Source organism: Schistocerca gregaria, chromosome 6, assembly GCF_023897955.1.
Source record: "Schistocerca gregaria isolate iqSchGreg1 chromosome 6, iqSchGreg1.2, whole genome shotgun sequence".
NCBI classification, from domain to species: domain Eukaryota; kingdom Metazoa; phylum Arthropoda; class Insecta; order Orthoptera; family Acrididae; genus Schistocerca; species Schistocerca gregaria.
The window spans coordinates 249,631,687-249,642,026 of NC_064925.1; positions in this window are offsets into that span (position 1 = coordinate 249,631,687).

A 10,340-nucleotide genomic window follows, 5' to 3' on the forward strand; every position below is an offset into this window, starting at 1 on the left:
TATGATCTGAAGAAGGTTGTTAATCAACCAAATCAGTAATCAACAAACTGTGATTATATACTTTTTACTGCGATCGAGACTTAAAAATTTTTAACAGTTTATGGGAATAGTTTCAAACCACATTTGACAATCACAATTTTTTTGTCGATTTCTTCGCTCAAACGCATCTGTGCGATCGTCTGTAGTTTCTTCCTGTCATTAAATATGAGAATTATTTTTAACTGCTTGGTCACTGTGTTGATAGAAGATTTAGCTATAATATTTTTTCTGTTATTATTTCATGCTTTTTTACTTTAATTGGTAGTTTATATGGTTTGTAGCACGTTAGTTCCAATAACAACACTATTGTTTAGGAAGTTGGGCGACAAATTTATTAAAATCATTTAAACTATATACATTACGAGAGTCTTTTAATTTTCAAAATTCTCCAGGCAATGGTCAATGGGTTTTCACGAGAAACGCATCGTTTCGATATCTTCTTAGGACACCTTCAGAACGGGTCGTGAGCCGTATGTACATCCAATTCACTTAGTAGCTCGCTATTGACAAGTTAATATCTGCCGCCGCACACCTCAATGCATAGATGAGACTTCACTTGTATTGCTATTTGGAGTGCTATTTGACCATTTCATTAATCGATATCGTTCACCATTGGAAGAATGGTCGCTGATGCACCTCCCCTATTGTCGACAATCAGCTGTCACTAAAGTGTCAGATCTTTCTCTTTCCAATTAAAATTATTGGTGGGTATAGTAAGTAGGCCCTCTTTAGAAACCACTGTAGTATCACACTGTGGCAGCCAGAACCTGGGTCTTAACATGTGATATATTGTGGTTTCGTCTGTGCGAAGTGTGCCAATTACAAGTGATTTAGCCATTTACTTCCTTTGACTGTTGTTTTCGTTTTCAACTATTCTCTTCGCAGCAGAGCATAGCTGTTGACCTCCAACAAACTATGGACCTTAGTGATCGAATATCAATGCATGTCGTATTTTCTGTTTCCCCACTTTTAGTTTTCATTTTAGTTTTTCATTCTTTTACATCTTTCTTTCGAACACCATGTGTTCCCTTGCCATTGGTGACTCCGCGGCATTGCCCCAGTTGCCCCCACTTAGTTGCGCTCCTGACCCTGTTCCTATGCCAGATGGTCGCGATCCAACCCACTATCAGTATCTGATCTTCTTTTGTGAAGTCATTACACAAAGGCCCTAAACCCTGTATCACCTGATTCTCCCCAGCACTCTGGCTGAAGATGCTAATGATGTGACACTCTTACTCTTTGTTCTCTAATTGGGAGCCTACGCCTCAAACGCAACAACTACTTTGCAGCAGTATTCTCTTTTACCTAAACTGAGTGGTGTTCCTTGTCTTCTTACTCACTGGTAACGCCTGCTTCACATTTCGTACGTTTTACATCATAATAAGGCTCCTCTCCCCTCAACTCTGGCAGCTAGATACAACAAAATTTCCAGACCGCGTCCTCGTCTTCCCACTATTTTTACCAACTCCCTTCTCCCAACCACCCCTCGCCACTGCCTTCCCACATTCTCACTAGTTGTTTACTAGCTTCTTCCAGCTGTAGCTGAAGGTCATAGATCTTCCTGTCCTTGCTCCCCTATGGACCTGTTCCTATTGCATATTTTGCAGTTCTAAGAGCAAGCGCCAGTCACTACATTTACATGCGACACATCTTCCGAAAGACGAAAAGAGAATTTCGAAAACCGGTCTTCTCTGTCGTTACATGTGAAGATCTGAAGCGGATTGCTAACCCAGTAAAATATGACGCCTGGAAAACAGCTGATCCAGTTTCTGATACAGTCAACACAATCGATATTTCTCTTGACTTGATTATTACATGTAGACAGCTTCATGCTCAGTCTAATATTTCTGCTTCTCCTTCACTGCACAAGAAGTCCACATTCTGAAAACAAGACATAACTTGACAACCCAAGCACGTTTCAAAACCGGTTGCGTTTACATGGGAACAAAAATAGATTGTGAAACTGGAAAAAGGGCAACTAGAAGGGGATTTTCAAAATAGATTTTGAAGTGTTTACATGGCCTCTGAGAAACGATACTGGGAAATCTGTTTACGTTATCCTATTTTAGGAGCCCCATGCAAACGGGCGACTGTCTTAGATAGGTTCTATCTACTACATGGGCACCGATACCGTGGTTAGCCCCTGTGCTTGCGCATGACCACGAATTTTTTTGTGGTGCTCAGCAATATTGGGAAGGAAAATAGAATGAAGAAAAAAATCGGGAAAAATTCAAATCTGTCAATTATGCTGATTTTGACGCCGTTCTTTCGCGTTGGCTCACATAAGCACAGCCTAGCGCTTCTCATGTCAATCCTCGAGAAACAATTGACTGGTCAGCGCTACTCTTTCGCGAAAACGCAACGAAAGTTTTTGAATGTTCCGACCAGCATGAAACGGCTGGTATGGATTTAAGTCGCCTCCTTTGCGCGCTTTGTGGAGCAGTTAGTTTTAATTTACATTTTTTGGGAACTACAGTAAGGATGTAGAGGCTTATCCCACTAGGGGTAAGATAGATACTGCCTACAGGAAAATTAAAGAGACCTTTGGAGAAAAGAGAGCCACTTGTATGAATATCAAGAGCTCAGATGGAAACCCAGTTCTAAGCAAAGAAAGGAAAGCAGAAAGGTGGAAGGAGTATACACAGTGTCTATACAAGGGTGATGTATTTGAGGACAATATTATGGAAATGGAAGAGGATGTAGATGAAGATGAAATGGGAGATATGATACTGCGTCAAGAGTTTGACAGAGCACTGAACTATCTAAGTCGAAACAAGGCCCCGGGAGTAGACAACATTCCATTAGGACTACTGATGGCCTTGGGAGAGACAGCCCTGACAAAACTCTACCAGCTGATGAGCAAGATGTATGAGACAGGCGAAATACCCTCAGACTTCAAGAAGAATATAATAATTCCAATCCCAAAGAAAGCAGGCGCTGACAGATGTGAAAATTACCGAACTATCAGTTTAATAAGTCACAGTTGCAAAACACTAAGGCGAATTTCTTACCTACGAATGGAGAAACTGGTAGAAGCCGACCTCGGGGGAGATAGGTTTGGATTCCGTAGAAATGTTGGAACACGTGAGGCAATACTGACCCTACGACTTATCTTAGAAGAAAGATTACGGAAAGTTAAACCTAAGTTTCTAGCATTTGTAGAGTTAGAGAAAGCTTTTGACAATGTCGAGTGGAATACTCTCTTTCAAATTCTGAAGGTGGCAGGGATAAAATACAGGGCGCGAAAGGCTATTTACAATTTGTACAGAAACCAGATGGCAGTTATAATAGTCGACGGCCATGAAAGGGAAGCAATGGTAGGGAAGGGAGAGAGTTGGGGTTGTAGCCTATCCCCGATGTTATTCAATCTGTATATTGAGCAAGCAGTAAACGAAACAAAAGAGAAATTCAGAATATGTATTAAAATCCATGGAGAATAAATAAAAGCTTTGAGTTTCGCCGATGACATTGTAATTATGTCAGAGACAGCAAAGGACTGGGAAGAGCTGTTGAATGGTATGGACATAGTCTTGAAAGAAGGATACAAGATGAACATCAACAAAAACAAAACGAGGATAATGGACTGTAGTCGAATTAAGTCGGGTGATGCTAAGGGAATTAGATTAGGAAATGAAAACTTAAAGTAGTAAAGGAGTTTTGCTATTTGGGGAGCAAAATATCTGACGATGGTCGAAGTAGAGAGGATATAAAATGACTGTCAATGGCAAGGAAAGCGTTCCTGAAGAAGAGAAATTTGTTAACATCGAGTATAGATTTAAGTGTCAGGAAGTCGTCTCTGAAAGTATTTGTATGGAGTGTAGCCATGTATGGAAGTGAAACGTGGACGATAAATAGTTTGGACAAGAAGAGAATAGAAGCTTTCGAAATGTGGTGCTACAGAAGAATGTTGAAGATTAGATGGATAGATCACATAACTAATGAGCAGGTATTGAATAGAATTGGGGAGGAGTTTGTGGCATAACTTGACAAGAAGAAGGACCGGTTGGTAGGACATGTTTGGAGGCATTAATATTGGAGGGCAGCGTGGAGGGTAAAAATCGTAGAGGGAGACCAAGAGATGAATACACTAAACAGATTCAGAAGGATGTAGGTTGCGGTACGTACTGGGAGATGAAGCAGCTTGCACAGGATAGAGTAACATGGAGAGCTGCATCAAACCAGTCTCAGGACTGAAAACCAAAACAATAGCAACAACAGTATTTTTTATAATTATTTACACTTTATTTTATTTCTTTGCTGTCGGAGGTTTTTGTAATGGATAATAAATTCATTGTTCGCTGGTCAATGAAGAAAAGTGATTCGGCTGCGACATACGCAAATATAGCTTCAGGTCGGTCCGATTCAACTGCTGTATCGAATGAAACAAAGATGACTGGTAATGTTGGTGGTGACCCTTCACTCCGAAAATAGTGGAAAGACAAATATTAGAAATGTTATAAGACGAGAAGTGTTGTTTTGTTCTGTATGTAAGGAAATGAGTTCTTCTAAAGGGCCCTTTGCGAAGTAAACTAAGCAAGACGAGGATGTGACAAAAGCAATCCTTGAAGTCATATTTTCACTTGGAACAAAGCTTGTCAAGAGAAGTCAAATTATCATAAGTTTTGCTGTAGCAGAAAAAGAGCAGCTGATAAAGGTGTGAACGTGTAGTATGGAGGAGTACCTTTGTTTGCAAGAGTATCTTTGTTCAGAATGTTATCTTCACTGCGTTATCTCGTGCGGGGGTTACCAATCCGTGATCACACAGGTGGAGATTCTAGTTATAATGGACTGTCAGAGATGGTTGATGAAGATAACGCCTATTTGTGCTCTTGACTTCGTCGCACAAAGTACACATGACTTTCGCACGATAGAACAAATGTCGTAGGTTACAAACTTTGATAAAGTTTATAAAATAATCTCAATGCTATTCGATAATAGTATATGAATCTAGCGACAATGTCGACACGAGTAAGTTTAGATTTGCTTTCGATGTTTCAGTGGTGATAATTTTCAAATTAGGCTAATAATTTTTTTTTGTTTCTATCACACTGTATCTACTAAAGCTGGAGTATTCTTCAAAATTTTAATAAATTTCTGTAAATATTTTACACGACAGGCCTGTTTCGGCTTATTGCCACTATCAAGTGACGTCTAGCTGGAAGTGACGACCATATTGCATCTACAGTAAATATTTTCTACCATGTCTCGGTAAAAATCTTATTTGTTGTAGTTGCAAAACGCAAAATTACGTAAAATAAGTATACTTTGTAAACATATAGCATAGTAGTATAAGTGGACTCTCAAAATATCTAACAAAACGTATTTTTACGTTTTTAACTACAAAAGTAATATTCTTATCAAGAAATGACAGAAAAAAATTACTATATATGCTATATGGTCGTCGTTTCCAGCGAAACGTCACTTGATAATGGCAATATGCCGAAACAGGGCTGTTGTGTAAGATATTTAAATAAATATATTGCCTTATTGCAGCTAGTTTTGGAGCACTCATTTTCATTATGTCTTATACTGACGTATGCTATGCTGCTAGCACAACGGAACGAAAAATATTTTGATGCATGTTCTCACTCATATCTCTATAGACTTCAAGTCCTGCAGAGGTATTGATACAGATGGGGGGGGGGGGGCAAAAATGATCGACGCTTATTCTGAGTTGAAAGCAAAAATCAGAAACTGAGTCGCGAGTTCTGCATCGTCACTGTTTGGACCATTCTTTGAACCGTATGACCCAAGAGGAAATGCAAAGAGAGACAATGGCGAGAGCCCACCTTTGAAATGTGAAAGAATTGACAGTCTGTGCGCGGGTTCCCCAAGCGTCTAGCAATATTCGATACGATATTGCAGTGCCTGTGTTATTCCGAATTACGACACGCTGTTCCGTCGGACATGTATATATGGATGTTCGAAGGAACCGTGCGTCATAATTCGGAATAACACTGACACTGCAATATCGTATTTATCCGCCGACACCGGGCAAGCGATTTTCAAGTAAAATGCCTCCCCTGTACGGGAATATAAGTAATGGATGTACGAGTGTAGGTTGTAGAACATGGTTGACAACGTATGGAATTCCGGGTCTGGCTGTGAGTCGTGTTCAGATAGGCTAATGTAAGGCGACCGTTTGCGATAAGGGTGAAATCCGGAATCGAGTTCCGGTCCGGCCCAAATGTTCATTGTCATCGTTCCATCATACAGCTAATGATTGCCCGTATACGCATACATTTCAAATGTAATAATATTAGAGTCTCTGCAAGCTGCCGAAGGTACTAGCTGTATTCATCCTGTAGCTTTTCGGCTTTCTTGCACTGTCAAGTGGTATTGTACGGCAAGTTCGTTGACAACTATTTTCCAGAATTCAATGCAGTTAATTTTGTTCTTCGTTGAACTAGAGCTCGAAAAATTTGATGCAGGTGGTAAAGCTAAAGCTTGACATCTCGTTGAATCGGGTGTACTGCCGGTGATTTGCGTTTTTCTAACACAATATTTCGACGTCGTACCTCGGCGTCTTCATCAGGTGCTTCCTGTGACCGCGCGACAGACTTTTTTTTTTTTTTTTTTTTTTTACACTTTTCATTTCCTTCTCTTAGGGAGAAGGGCGGGCTGTTCTAGGGCTTGCTGTATGCTATTTTCAGCCATAGGGTTTCATATTTTATTTTTATTTTACATTTATTTATGTGATGCAATTCAGTGCATATTTCATATTGATAATACAATTTTGTATAACATAATAGTTTCTTTTAAATATTTGCTTAACGCAATGATACTTCTTAAAATGCTATTGCTTGATTAATATTGTACATTTCCTACAATTTAACAGTTTAAATTTTGAGGTATATTTGTACAAGATATACATCAGGTCAGTTTAAATCCTGATGATATTTGTCTAAGATATACATAGGGTTTGCCGTGTCCCGTGTTTATGTCACCAAGCGAGGTGGCGCAGTGGTTAGACACTGGACTCGTATTCGGGAGGACGACGGTTCAATCCCGCGTCCGGCCATCCTGATTTAGGTTTTCCGTGATTTCCCTAAATCACTCCAGGCAAATGCCGGGATGGTTCCTCTGAAAGGGCACGGCCGACGTCCTTCTCCATTCTTCCCTAATCCGATGAGACTGAAGACCTCGCTGTCTGGTCTCCTTCCCCAAAAAGAAACCACCTCGTGTTTACGTCTGGACGGTGTCTGGCGTTCCCTACGCCGTCCGCTCCCGCTGCGACCGTGTCGGTTGGTCGCCAAATGTTCCGTCAACCGCCCGCGCCCGCTTCCGCTGTTTTCCCCGGTGGCGGCCGTTTCATGGCGTACTCTACTAGGTCTGCGCCCGCCAACCGTGGTTCCTCGCACTGTCGACAGACTGCGTTTGCTGTTGGCGACCGTTCCAACTTTCTCCAGCGCCCCTGTCATTCTCCTGGGCTTGTGTTTTCTTCTGTTGTTTTTGTAATAGATTCAAAGCCGGGTTCCACGCCGTGCTGAGTTGGTATCCAGCTTCCCGGTTTATCAAGTTCTCTGTCATCTTGATTTCGATCGATTCAGTGATGACGCTATCCCAAAATTTGCTGGTCTGAGATAAGATCCTGGATTTACCATAATTAATGGTGTGCTCAAGTTCCAAGCAATGTTCTGCTATTGCCGATTTAGTGGCTTGTCGTAGCCTGGTGTGCCTTTGGAGGTATTTAGTAATTTGCCAGACCCGTGATTCTTGACGGAGAATTTATTTTGAAATAGTAGATATTGTGATTCAGTGTTTCGAGGATCAATTTTCTAAAGCTACTATGATTCACTTCAAAGAAATGGAAACATTTCTTCTTTCTAAATCTAAAGATTGCAGCTGTGTAAAGAAATGTGTGTGTGTGTGTGTGTGTGTGTGTGTGTGTGTGTGCCGGCTGAAGTGGCCGTGCGGTTCTAGGCGCTACAGTCTGGAACCGAGCGATCGCTACGGTCGCAGGTTCGAATCCTGCCTCGGACATAGATGTGTGTAATGTCCTTAGGTTAGTTAGGTTTTATTAGTTCTAAGTTCTAGGCGACTGATGACCTCAGAAGTTAAGTCCCATAGTGCTCAGAGCCATTTGGACCATTTGTGTGTTTGTGTGTGTGTGTATGTGTGTGTGTGTGCGTGAAGCAAAAAATTATTTCGTTGGAAGTACGAAAGACTTAGTTAATGCCCCGCTTGTCTTTCAAATACGCAAGTCGGCGAATCAATTCCAGTTCCTACACGTACAGAAGGACGTTCTTTCTCCGCCCTTAGAAGGACCTCATAGATAATATTGTCGGGAAGGCGAGCCAAAGGTTGCGTTTCATTGGCAGGACACTTAGAAGATGCAACAAGTCCACTAAAGAGACAGCTTACACTACACTCGTTCGTCCTCTGTTAGAATATTGCTGCGCAGTGTGGGATCCTTACCAGGTGGGATTGACGGAGCACATCGAAAGGGTGCAAAAAGGGCAGTTCGTTTTGTATTATCACGTTATAGGGGAGAGAGTGTGGCAGATATGATACACGAGTTGGAATGGAAGTCATTAAAGCATAAACGTTTTTCGTCGCGGCGAGACCTTTTTACGAAATTTCAGTCACCAACTTTCTCTTCCGAATGCGAAAATATTTTGTTGAGCCCAACCTACATAGGTAGGAATGATCATCAAAATAAAATAAGAGAAATCAGAGCTCGAACAGAAAGGTTTAGGTGTTCGTTTTTCCCGCTCGCTGTTCGGGAGTGGAATAGTAGAGAGATAGTATGATTGTGGTTCGATGAACCCTCTGCCAAGCACTTAAATGTCATGTAGATGTAGATGTAGAAGATTAAAGAAAAGCTTACCTGTGCAACACCATGAGGCAAGAGAAATTGAATGACATCGACATCACGCATGTCCATAAACAAGAAGAGCAAAAAACTTGAATCTTGACGCTGTGGCGGAAGTTTTTTTCCCCCAAACTATCCACTGTTTGTAGGAACTCATTCTTTTTGAGTGAGGCTTAGAAATTACGCAGATATTTGAAAATAATAGTTCTCACTTGCCCGATGAAAGAAGGAAGTACAAAAATGTTCCGGGAAATAAGAGTCACTGAAGAATGAAATAAATGGGAAGTGCAGGGATGCTAAAACGAAATGGTTGCATGAAAAATGTGAATAAATCGAAAAAGGAATGATTGTCGGAATGGCAGACTCAGCATACAGGAAAGTCAAAACACCCTTCGGAGACATTAAAAGCAAGGATCGTAACATTAAGACTACAACGGAAATTCCACTGTTAAATGCAGAGGACAGGGCGGCTAGGTGGACAGAATACACTGAAGGCCACTGTGAGGGGGAATATTTGTCTGATGTGATAAAAGAAACAGGAGTCGACTTAGAACAGAGAGGAGATCCAGTATTAGACTCAGACTTTAAAAGAGCTTTGGAGGACTTAAAATCAAATGAGGCAGAAGGAACACTCCATCAGAATTTCTAAAATCATTTGGGAAAGCGGCAACAAAACGATGGTTCACGTTTGTGTGTAGAATGAGTCTGGCGACATATCATTTGACTTCATCATTCACACAATTCCGAAGACTGCAAGAGCCGACAAGTGCGAGGATTATCGCACAGTCAGCTTAACACCTCATGTATCCAAGTCTCTGACAAGAATAATATACAGAAGGATGGAAAAGAAAATTAAAGTTGTGTTAGATGACGGTCAGTTTGGCTTTAGGAATGGTAAGGGCACGAGAGAGGCAAATATGACGTTGTGGTTGATAATGAAACAAGACTAAAGAAAAATCAAGGCAGGTCCATAGGAGTTTTCGACCAGGAAAAAGCGTTCGACAGCGTAAAATGGTGCAAGATTTTGGCAATCCTGAGGAAAATAGGAGTAGGTGGTAAGGAGAGACGGGTAGTATACAATGAGTACAAGAAGAAAGGGGGATAATAAGAGTGGACATCCAAGAAAGAAGTGCTCGGATTAAAAAGGGTGTGAGATAGGAATGTAGTCTTTCACCCCTGCCGTACAGTCTGTACATCGAAAACGCAATTACGGAAATAAAAAAAAAGTTTCAGGAGCGGGATTAAAATTCACGGTGAAAGGATATCAGTAATACGATTTGAGGATGCTATTGCTATCCTGGGTGAAAGTGAAGAAGAATTACACGATCTTCTGAATGGAATGAACAGTCTAGTGAGTACAGAATATGGACTGAGAATAAATCTGTTGTGTCCTTCCTACTCGTCAAATATGGGGTGCCTAGAAAACCTTTTTTCTCAGATTGCTAGACAACAATTCACGCAAATCGTATTAATGATTTTTTATTGC